The sequence below is a fragment of the Zea mays genome, chromosome 8, assembly GCF_902167145.1.
Source record: "Zea mays cultivar B73 chromosome 8, Zm-B73-REFERENCE-NAM-5.0, whole genome shotgun sequence".
NCBI lineage: Eukaryota > Viridiplantae > Streptophyta > Magnoliopsida > Poales > Poaceae > Zea > Zea mays.
Genome location: NC_050103.1, coordinates 26,761,655 through 26,774,105, shown reverse-complemented (window position 1 = coordinate 26,774,105; position 12,451 = coordinate 26,761,655). Strand labels below are relative to the sequence as shown.

At 40.0% G+C, this 12,451-nt stretch overlaps 1 pseudogene across 1 annotated transcript; it reads right to left on the bottom strand.

Moving 5' to 3' along the window:
- Positions 1 to 10,731: 10,731 nt before the first annotated feature.
- On the bottom strand, positions 10,732 to 11,743 carry LOC109941519 (uncharacterized; annotated as a pseudogene). Its single transcript, NR_157100.1, has 2 exons — positions 11,670 to 11,743; positions 10,732 to 11,218 (listed from the first exon to the last, which is right to left on the bottom strand). The product of NR_157100.1 is annotated as an uncharacterized protein (transcript).
- Positions 11,744 to 12,451: the final 708 nt, after the last annotated feature.

Here is a 12,451-nt window from a genome sequence, read left to right as displayed (position 1 = left end):
AGTGTGATAAATGCCTTTAGAACCATACATCCTCAATTAGAACAAATTATTGACAAGAGTATTTTTCCCTCTAGTTTTAATGGAAAAATTAATTCCGAGGAGGATCAAAGATGTTATCGCTTAAACTACCTAGCTTTTGACATCTTAAACAATTCTCTTAGCAAAGAAGATTATCGTGCCTTCATATCAAACTATGACGAATCCATTCCCGATGCGCATGATATTTGGACTAGAATTAAAATCAAGTTTGATGAGTCCAAACATAATAGTTCATTTGATGCCTCTACTTCCTTTAGTTTTTGTGATACTAACCCTTGCAAGGAAGAAGGAGAAAATGAACGATGGAGACCAAACGATGAATCCACCTCTCCAAAAGGTTTGTCTTCCCATTTCGATTCCCACATGTGTTGTGTGGCTAATGAAAATGATAGCGGAAGCACAAATGAGGATGAGGAGGAAGAAAGAAGTTTTGTGCATCTCTACGCTCGCCTAAGCCAAGAAGATAAGGCGGTCATGCTCAAACTTCTAGAAAGAGCAAGAGAGCAAAGCGAAGCTCGTCAAAGGCTAGAAGATATTCTCTCCATAAAGATGCAACACTTTGACGAGTTGACTAAAGAACATGAGGAGCTAAAGTGCTCTCATGTTAATTTGGTCCAAAGGTATGAAACTATTTCAATTGAGCAAGATAACGCTTCACATTGTATCGCTCAATTAGTAAATAGGAATACCTTGCTCAAAGACCAAGTAGAAAAGCTAAAAGTTGAAAATCTAGCTTTTCAAAATAAATATGATATGCTTCTATGTTCTCATGAAAATCTTATAGATGATCATATCATATTAAACATTGCTCATGAGGTTGTGATAGAAAATTTAAAATCCCAACAACCTCACTCATGCACATGTATTCAAATTGATACTATATTACCATGTGCTAATGCTTGTTGTTCGTCGACAAGCAAATCTTCTTTTGAGCTAGAATCTGCAGGAACAAATGATGATTCATATCAAAAGCTCAAAGAAGAAAATGAGAGGCTAAAGAAGAGCTTGACACAACTTAAAGGGAAATGCATTGCCCAACCTTCTCAAGATAACCGTGATCACATGGTGAAGAAGCTTGAGACGGGAACAACCGTGGCATGCACTACATCCCTTGAAGAAAATGTCAAGGATTTGAGGATTGCCAAGAGGAATAAACAAAAGAAGAAATTCAACACCTCCTCCAAAAGCCTCAACCACGCCTCCACAAAAGGTAACATCCAAGGTAATGATCAAACCACACTTCACATTAAGAGGTGTAGTGAATGCTTTGAAGAGGGGCACTTGATTAGGTCATGTCCCTATATTAATGGCTTGATTATTAACAAGGATGATAGACTTTGTTTTAAATGCTCCAAGAAGGGACACTTACTTAGATCTTGTCCCCATTTAAAACAAAGAGGCATAGGGTTAGAAAAGAAAATTTTTACTAACCATGTAACAAGCAACAAACAAGGAAAGAAGAAATCTTCAAAACTTGGAAAACGCCTATGCTACACATGCCGAAAGAAGGGACATCAATGCAAAGATTGTCCCATTGGTAAAATTCCCACTCCTAACTTGTCATTAGATTCATATATAACTAGGCAACCCAAGATTGCAACTTGTGCTAGAAAGGTAACAAGTTTACCAAGCGCTAGCACAAAGGACACTTGGGTTCCTAGATCTTTGTTCACTAACCTTAACGGACCCATCAAGCGATGGGTACCAAAATGTGCTTGACAAGCTTTGTAGGAGAAGGAGATGGTATGCACCTTTGGGGTGCTTGAGGGAGTTAATTCAATTCTTATCAACTCAAGCTATCAATCTTCAAATGATCTACATATTCAAGATTGACCCAAGGTTACCTCAATTTATTGTATTTAAAACTCATATCATCTCGGGGAAGATATTGATGTTGTAGGAATTGAAGAATCATCATGTGCGGAAAATCAAGGCCTACAACATGGAGGACTGTCAAAGGATGGTAACACTTATGTCTTTAAGTGCAAGTACCTTAAAATTATCATTTCTTATGCGTCTTGTGTAGTCACATAGAAAAATTGAAGCACTTCAAATACCTTTAAATTTATGTTACCATTCTTTGAAGAATTTTCTATCATATGGTAGATTGCATACTCATCATTTCCATCCTATGACAATCTACATGCCTTAAATTGTTGGAAGTACCACATGGCATGTTTTTCGCTAAGTTATTCTATTATTGCCATGTATCTAGATATAGAGAAATTTTTCAAGTTCCTAAAAGAACAAGGTGTTATGTAAGGAATTCAAATCCTTAGGACACTTATAAAAAGAAAACTCTCTCTATAACTAGATTAGTGAGACTATTGATTTTATTTAAGTAACCCAAAGTAGTCTCACTTGTAGAGAATAAGTTTCTCTTTGGAAACGTGTAATCTAACATGATAAGAAAAATCAATCCAATGCTTTATGATGTATTTCTACTTGCTCAAAATTGGATATGATTCTTTCACATTTATCACTTTCCAAATCATGAATTAGATTTATTCCTAATCTCAAAGGATTACTTATGCTTGTTTTATGAGTAAAAATTGAGCATAACATCATCTATGGATAATCTAGTTCATGCTATGAAGTTTCCATGTTTTAGTAATCTAGCTTTTCATTCCTTATCAAAATGATTACAAACTTGGAAACTAGTGCTTGTATTACTAACAAAGCATCTCTTGAGCTTACTTTTGAATATCTACAAAAGAAAGTGCACAAGCCTCATGGGTTGCTCTTCACCCAAAGGAAGAAAGGTAAAAAGCAAAGGTATGGGAACTCATCTCTTTAATATAGTTCCCATCAATACTTGTTTACTCTAAATTATGTCCTTGTGAAGAAATAGATTCTTTATTAAATTTAAATTGGCTAAGTTGTGCATTCAATCTCATTCTCATTAATGCACTTATCCATTAGAATCTATTCATACCTTTGCAATAAATGTTCTCATATTGAATTGTTTTATGTAATAATTATTAAAGTTCAATATGAAGAATTAAATTCCAATGATTATTAAAATGCTTAAAAGGTGCTCACTCATTTTTCTCAAATGAAATGCACTGATGTTAAGGATTTTACTTCATGTCTATGTGACTTGTGGATGATGAATTATGTATGCTAATTATCTAAAGTAATCATCCTTTCCCATTTACTCCCTTGCGCTATTAACATGTCTCTCGAGTATTTTCAATAAGTTTGGAAGGAAAAAGAGACAAATACAAAGGGAGGACACTCAAATGGAAAAGGAAGAACATCAAGGACAACAACACCTACTTGGACAATAAGGTTTTCACAACAATCAATGGTGTGGTTGTAAGCATTCTAAATCCTTTTTCATTATGAGGTTACCAGGCTTAAGTTGTTTATTGCAAAATTCATAAGCCTCGATCAAGATGTATAATGAGTCTCCCTTTATGTCCTTAAAAGTGAATGCATCAAAAACAATTCTTTCAATTACTTGATGCATATCTTTAGGGGGAGTCCATTATTATATTTTGATTATGTTGAGACTATTGCTTTATCTCAGTAATTTCATATAGTCTCTTGCATGAGAATAATGTTTCTCATAAAGTATGCTACTTCAAATTAATCCATCTTGTTAAAGTGATGTCATCTTTATCAAGGATTGTAGTTTCCATTGCTAAAGTAGCATATTTATTGGATTCTCCTATTTTTGAGCTTGATTGCAAATCTAATGCCTATGTTGTTCTTTTGATCGCATTTGTTGTTTGATCATTGAATAACTTCAATTATCACTTGTGCTTCTTAGTGTCTCATGTAATTTCAATTTGATTTCAATCTCATGCTTCTTAGTGCTTCATGCAATTACAATTTGATTTCAATTGGTAATTTCAATCAACATCATCTTGATATGCACTAAGTTAAAAGGAGAATTCATGATGTATTTATGCAATTTGTGATCTACTTGGTATATAATAACATGACTTAGAAAAGGATCACTAGTTGTAGAACTCTCTCGTGTGCAAAATATTTTCATACATTGTCTTGAGTATAGGTCTTAAGCGACTAAGACTAAGGACAAAGCACAATGAAGAGAGCATCTCTATGTAAAGGTACAAAAAGGTAAAACTACTCTATCTCATTCATACATGTACCTAAAATCTTCCTACATTACTTGCATATCATGTTTGAAAGGAAGAGAAAGCATGTTCATGCACTAACCCTGCTTCATACCTAGTTTAACCTCTCAAACATTCATTCTTGCATCTTTGTTTAAACTGGATGAAGTAATTTTATTGTCAAGGAGCTTAAAGCTTAACCTTGTAACGAGGATAAGCTGCCTTTGTTCAGAAGGTGGATGGTCCTTAAGCCTCCTTGAAATCCTTAAGGGTAAATGCTTGAGATATTTATAACATGCTTTCATAAGTGCATAAAATGTCATGAACATCACACTTATACTATGACACAATGCACTTTACACTCCTTATGATATAGACATGGTCTCATTAACCTAATTATGTGCACTTGGCATTTTAGACCAAAAAATTTGTTTTCCTCTCTATGCACATATTTAGGGGGAGCAATCTATATTGTATAGAATTGTTTAAGCTTAATTGACATATCCTTTTTAATCATGTCTCTTTCCTTTGGTACATTTGCATATTTCTTATCTTCATTGTGTGCCAAGGCTAAGACTAATATGTTTTCATGAGCATCTCATGTATTAAGTCTTAGATTGAAAGGGAAATAGAGTATTCGGCAAAGACATCGCTTCCACTCAACTCCATTGGTAATATCCACTCTTTGCCGGTATCCCGCCGTCTCTCCGTATTTGGTATAATCTTCACTCATGTTTTATTTGCCGAAGGAGAGAAAGTAGTTATTCGAGGGCTTATATTTCACTCAAAGTATCCGTTTTTGGCGATTCATGCCAAAGGGGGAGAAAGTATTAGCCCAAAGCAAAATGACCGCACCACCACCTCCTAATTTCAAATTGGTAACACTAATGATTTTCAATTGGTAAATTTCAAATTGGTATCTTATTATGTTCAAAAGGGGGAGAAAGTAGTATTTTCAAAATTGATATCTTAAAACCCTCTTGAACACTAAGAGGAGGATTTCATTGAGGGGGAGTTTTGTTTAGTCAAAGGAAAAGCATTTGAAACAGGGGGAGAAAATTTCAAATCTTGAAAATGCTTCTCAAAATCTTATTTATTTATCCTTTGACTATTTTGCAAAACATTTTGAAAAGAATTTCCAAAAGAGTTTGCAAAAACAAAACAATTGGTGTAAGCATGGTCTAAAACATTAAATGTAAATTGGTCTAATTTCAAAGTAACCTTTGCACTTACCTTATGCAAACTAGTTCAATTCTGCACTTATTTATTTGCTTTGGTTTGTGTTGGCATCAATCACCAAAAAGGGGGAGATTGAAAGGGAAATAGGCTCAAACCTTTTCCTAAATGATTTTGGTGGTTGAATTGCCCAACACAAATAATTGGACTAACTAGTTTGCTCTAGATTATATGCTCTACAGGTGCCAAAGGTTCATCTACAACTATACTAAATCGACTGTCCGGAATACCGTAGATTATTCCGGACAGGAGAAGCTTTTTGGAAAAACAGACTAAGCGCGGACCGTCCGGGCCCTTGCGGCGGACCGTCCGCGACACCAGGATGATCCTCGGACAGAACCAATGCAAAAACATGTGTCTCTACTGCGGACCGTCCGATGGAAGAGCAAACACCGTCTGAGACCACACGCGGACCGTCCGGGCCCTTGCGGCGGACCGTCCGCGACACCGAGTTGACTTCGACCAGGAACTACAAATCAGGGACAGTCCGACTAAACCGCGGACCGTCCAGCTACAACGTGCGGACCGTCCGGCTATAATTCGCGGACAGTCCGCATGTGAAGACCTGGTTCAGCCCGAAGGTGACAAGTTGAGCAAAAGGAATTATAGAGCTGGCGCGGACCGTCCGGGACCAAGGGCGGACCGTCCGCGAGGTGTCACCGAGGCAGATAGCCGTTAATCTAACCGTTGATCTGTCAGAAGTATCCGTTGAAGATGTCAGAATCGACCGTTGGAGGGTCGCGGACCGTCCGGGCCCTAGCCGCGGACCGTCCGCCAGTGCAATTCCTGGCAGATGCGCCCCAACGGCTATATGGATGGTTGAGGGCTATAAATACCACCCCAACCGGCCACTTCAAGGTGGGGGAGTCCAAGCAACATTCCAAGTCTTCTAGTTGACATACTCAAGCCCTCCCAACCACCTATATTCATTGATCCATCCTATACACAAGATTTAGACCACTACAACCAACACAAGTGCCACAAAAGAGAGAGCAAGCAAAAGAGAGCTACTCATTTGAGTTTAGCACTAGTGCCTTGTGAGATTCATCGAGAGATAGTGTGTGCTTCATCTTTGTGTTCATTTGCGCGTGGAGTTTTGACTCCCATTGAACTTCCTCCAAAGTTTTGGAGGCTTGTAAAAGCTAGCAAGAGACACCAAAGATTGTGGTGGTCCTTGTGGGATCGAGAGTGATCCTTGAGAAGAAGAAGAGCTCGCCGATCCTTGTGTGATCGGGAGAGAGGGAAAGGGTTGAAAAAGACCCGTCCTTAAGTGGACTCCTCAACGGGGACTAGGCCTTCGAGGGCCGAACCTCGGTAAAACAAATCACCCGTGTTCATTGTGCTTTTGCTTGTGATTTGTTTGCTTTCCCTTACTCTAAGTTCTCTTGCACTATTCTTTGCTCATATCATTTGGTGTTGCTTCAAGTTAAAATCTCATTTAAGTGAAGCAACACCCCGCAAGAAGAGAACTTGAGTTAGTGCTCTTTTCATCTAAGCTTTCTTGCTTTGTTATCATAGAATTATTAGTTGTATTGATTTATCACTTCCGCATTATTTGAAAGCTATACTCTTTACTAGCAAGAACTTAGTTTTTATACTCCGATAATTGTTCATCTTGTTCTAACCACTAATCAAAGGATCTAGTTGGGGGATAAAGTTTTAATTTTCAGGTTTCGCCTATCCACCCCCCCCTCTAGGCGACTTTCAGCTAGTAATACGGTAGCACGGGTCCAATTAGTGAATGGGGGCGTGGATGGCGGAATCAAGCAGCGTCGACGATGGCACCGCCGCGGGCAATCATGTGCGCCGCCGCTGTCTCAACGGAGATGGGGGAAGGGTTTTTGGCCGTGGGATGAGCGATCGACAGTTAGGATCGTAACACCAGTAGTGTTTCGGTCATATGTCCCTGCGCCATTGGATCCCGATCGGATGGACACGAAGGGACCATGGTAAAATTTAATCCGGACCACGGATCTCTGATCACACGGTTTGGATTACTCGCAGGTTTGGCATGCGCCAGATCTAATCGGCGCCGTTCATTTCTAATCGGACGGTCGTACTCGGCCGATACCCCTTCGCCATGCCACTTTGCATAAAACCCCTTATAATTTTAGAGAACCAACCCGCAGTCCACCCTGTACAGCACTCTGAGTCATGGGAAAAAATTACCCCGAGGTCCCTGCTGTTTTATATAATATTGCGCCCAGTCCAGAGTTCATAGGAAATGGATAATTAATAACAGGAAATGATTTTTAATGAAAAAATAAATGCTAGAACTTGTATAAATCATAGAAAATTCATATAAACTCCAAATTAATCCATTCCACTTCCTATAATTTTTTAATATTATTCTCCATCAAATAGTACCACTGTTTTGACATGAAAGCCTTATTAAAATTTATCTCCTAATTAATCTAGTATTTAGCACATAAAACCTTCAGAAATTCATATCTTAAAATCTATAACTCTAAATTTAATGATTCCTGTTCCTAGAATCTTATTTTAATGTGTAGATTATTATTATGTATTTTGTTTACATGTTTGTTGTGATGTTAATTTTTGCTATACCATGTATGTTTGTATTGACGCGAGTAGACGAGCAAGTCACTGAGGATCCTGGTGCCCAGCAGGTAGAAGTTGCTGAGCAGGAGCTTGTTGAAGGCAAGTTGTACCCTTGATCACTTCTTTTTACCCAGTCATGTTCTTATTAATCATAATGATCTATATATATTAATTTTGATGGGTCCTAGTAGGTTACCCTAGTTTGGATATCTTTATACCTTGTTTTACCACTGAATTTTTGGGTAGTACATGCTATTGCTTTATGTGGTTTGGGTATGGAGATATACATCACTCATGATTACACTTTTTATTATCAGTTTATTATTTACTGTTCATGATAAGATCATTATGTTAATGGAACATGGAGAACCACCCGGAAAAATAGTGCTACCACAAGGGTAGTATGGGATGCCCTTGGCTGATTAACTAGGAAAGCTAGTGGATGACTACCTTATCCGAAATGAGTAAGGGCAGTAGGGGACTGGTCAGTGTAGGGAGGTCCTTGGGTCGATTTTGCTGCGATCGCGGTCAGGCGAGGGATTCCTGCACTGGAGCTTCCTATAAAATGTAGCGGGTTTTCTGAAGCTAGTGGAACTTTGTAAAGGACTCGTAGTAGGACCCTGTCTCGCTTCCTTGGTAGAGGTGTATGGGGTCTGATCAACTCCGTGGCAAATGGGCAACACGACTTGTGGGTAAGGATGCGCAACCTCTGCAGAGTGTAAAACTGGTATACTAGCCGTGCTCACGGTCATGAGCGGCTCGGACACTCACATGATTAATTTATGGAATTAAATTCAATTTGTCATTTCATTGCATCTGGGATTATTTTATTATTACTTTTATTTATTATTATTAAGGTTTGGTATTTACTTACACTTAGTAATTTCTATTAAAATGTTAACCAACTTACCTTTATTTTATTGATTAGCCTTACACTTCACATGAACTCCCACCTTTAGTGAGTTCATGCACATTATTCCCCACAACTTGTTGAGCGATGAACATGTGTGAGTTTACTCTTGCTGTCTCACACCCCCCACAGGAGAAGAACAGGTGGTCGAAGAGGGGTCACCTAGCACTGAGGCTTTCGACTTGATCTAGGTGGCGTCTCCTAGTCAGCTTTGTGGCGCCAGGGAATAATATTTAGTTCGTTTTATTTTATCATTTATTTTTGTAAGACTTTTATTATTACATACTATGTAATAAGTATATTTATAATATTTATGACATTTATTTTTATATACTCTGTTATTATATGTGTTGTCTTCTCTAGCGCATATATGATAAATATCATAAGGAAGCGAGGCAGCGACGAGAAAACGGCAACGCGGCCACGGATGGGGGGAAAGTGACTGGTGCGAGGGGCCCGCTTGACAGCGCCAGATTTCCACTAGGCTGCGCGAAGGCTTCGTCAGTTGGGCCGGACAGGCCTGATTTGGCCCAGGCGTGTGTGTCATTTTTTCCTTTTACATTTTCTGTTTTCCTTTTTTTTCTTTTCAGATTTTAAATTTAAATTCAAATTTTGTTGTGAAATTAATACTTATATTAAATGCACAAATTCAAATGCCAGTATAAAAATAATATATTTATTTTCTTTATATTGTGTAGTATTTTCTTTTTTTCCTTTCTATGTTATTTCCAATTTTCTAAATTGCAAATTAGGTTAAACCTCATCCTCATCATCAATATATTTTTATTACTATTATTATTATTGTTGAATGCACAAACAAATAACTCCAACATAATGCATATTATTTATGTGTCATTAGTTAATTATTCATTTTAAATATGGTTATTCACATGTTCTAATAAGTGGAGGGCAGTACATGTAAGAAGATCAACCTTCTCTTATTATTTACAAGTTAGGTATTATAAGATGTCTTAGGTTTATTTTCCTTACAACCTTCTTTTTGGCGCTTGATGACAGCATGACAAAAGCAATTAAATAATAGATATAAAATTAAAAATGCATAGTAGATAAGATCGAGGGCGGATACCGGGTCCGGACCATCTGGTCCGTGGCCCAGGACGTACATCTCTATATACGATGATTATTTTTACATTAAATTATATTAGAACCCTAATAGATTAAAAATAGATCAGCGTGGGATGTGATTAGATCCTAGATTCGCCCCTGGATAAGATCATACAATGCTAAAAAGTACTACACGAAGCAAACGTAGAATAGTTATACCTTGGTCTCCATTGAACAGAAGCTATACCTCAAAGGTTAGTGCACTGCGAAATAAAATTCATCCGACGTTAACACAACGAACAAGTGATGTGTAGAGGAATCGATGACATAAGACAAATTCATCGGAAAGCTATGGCCATCCGTGGTAAATAAATGATACACCTGTGATAGCCGACCTAGAGATATACAACGAACAAATGCGATGACATGTATACAAAACTTTACATCCATGTGGTAAATAAATGATACACCTGTGTTGTTACGTGAATAGATCAAACATTCAAATTGCTGTAGAACCTGGCAGTACCTACCCATCTACAGCTCAACGAGAAAAATATAACAAAGTGGGTCTGTGGACTCGTCGAGACTCGGCTGATCCAAATAAGTTCTTGGGACTGATTTGGTGACCAGAGAATTAGATGAGATTTATGGAAAGGGATCCTCTTGTTATTTAAAATTGAATACCAAGAGGATTCCTTCTCATGGATCTTCTCCAATTCTCTGTTCACCAAATCAGCCCCTTAGAAATTGTGACCTAACCTTGGTAACCCATAAACACACTACCATGAACGTTATATACCATGATTGAAAGAAGCAGAGCACGCCTGAAACATCTAATGACAAGCATATGCTCGACACTGCAAAAGTGTGTTAGAATCAAGTTGATGATAGGCTATGAGACTCTCATCCTATGCTACTACTATATTATAATAATAAAAAAAATCCACATACTCGATGAGACCCCAGAAAATGCATCTGCCAACACAAATGAAACTGCAGAAACCTGGCCAAGCAGTTCTACTTCTCCTCCTCTCCTTCCTCCTTGACCGCATACTCGTCGGTCGTCTGAATCACCATCCGAATCTTCATCGTTTCAGTCAAGTTCAGTATCGTCGACATCCTTCATATGAGCAAGGCTGAAACCGCTGAGCTCGTTCCTCCCGTCATCCTTGACGAACTCCGGTCCGTATACCGCGTCTCTGTGCTTCACAACCAGAACCAGCCAACCAGCGAAGCAGCCTGTGCTCCGGCCTTGTTCAGAGAGTGTTCTTGCGGGAACGAAGGTGGAACCATCATGGTCATCTGCATAATTAAGCTGGACCTGTAAATGGGGAAGACGATCGTTAAGACAACCACGCAATAGTTTCAAATAAAAAAAACTTGGCAATGGTTTAAACTTCACAGTTAGCAGACAACTGAAAACATCCATGTTCAGGGCTTTATTAGTCTGAAAAGGATGTACATGCAGACAGGTGTAGCTCTTATGCAAAGCAAAAACATAAACACGCTTGGAACTGATGAAGTGTTTGTCAATGTTTAATGACAGAAGACAATGCAGAACCCTACCTGAAAATCTACTTGGGCATTTTATCGAGCACGCCGATGGCACCATCTAAGTCCGAAACCCGCAAACCCACGGTTCCTTTAGGCATTTCCCTCGAACACTCTTTTTCAATTAAAACATGCACCTATCCGGGGGACCGGGGCCAAGACAAGAGCGCGCGAATTATAAAACTCCGCGACGACGGCAATTCGGAGAAAGGAGGGCGGACCTGGTAGTGGCGGCCGTCGAGCTTCTTGTTGCCGCCGTAGCCGAGGCTGACTTTGTCGAAGGACTTGACGGAATGTTGGGCCTTGGGGCGTTGATGGGCCTAAGTGGGCTGGTGTGTGTGTGCCTGTTCTTCCACGTAGGGAGCTGAAGATCTGAATTGACGGGTGATGCTGATGCTAGAATCTAAAGCGATCCCGACAAAAAACCATCTCTTTCTCTGGGCTCTCTCTTTCCAACGCGCGACCCCCACCCGCCGGATCCGTCCGGTCCCCGGACGAGTGGCGCCCGTGGTGGCCACGCTCCGTCGCCGCGCCACGGCCGCGTGTAGTGTACGTTGCTGTGCCGCCTGCCTTGCCTTCAATTCGCCGCCTCGTCTTGTCGCCTTATTATTACTGTGCCCGTTCGCAGCAGGCGAGCAGCTAGCTCTAGCGTCTCCTGCCAAATCTTCCCTGCGCTCTCTCTCACGTCACGTAACCAACCCTCCGCCGGGGATCGGATTTGGGATCCCGGCCGCACGCGCAGTGGGCAGTACCCACGGGACGACCAGCCACCAGAATATCTCCTCGAGCCGACGACCGCCGCCGGGGCGGAGGGGGGACGAAAACGAACAATCCCTAGCTAACAGCCTCACCGCCATCGCTCTCGCCACCATGGCCCGACCGGCGCGTGTAGATCGCCTGGTCTCTCCGGCCGGTCTGCGCTGCGCGTGCACCATGTTGATCCCTCCCAGTCCTGGGCGGCTTGGACCATGCATGCCGGGAAATCATGCGTGCATGGCACGGC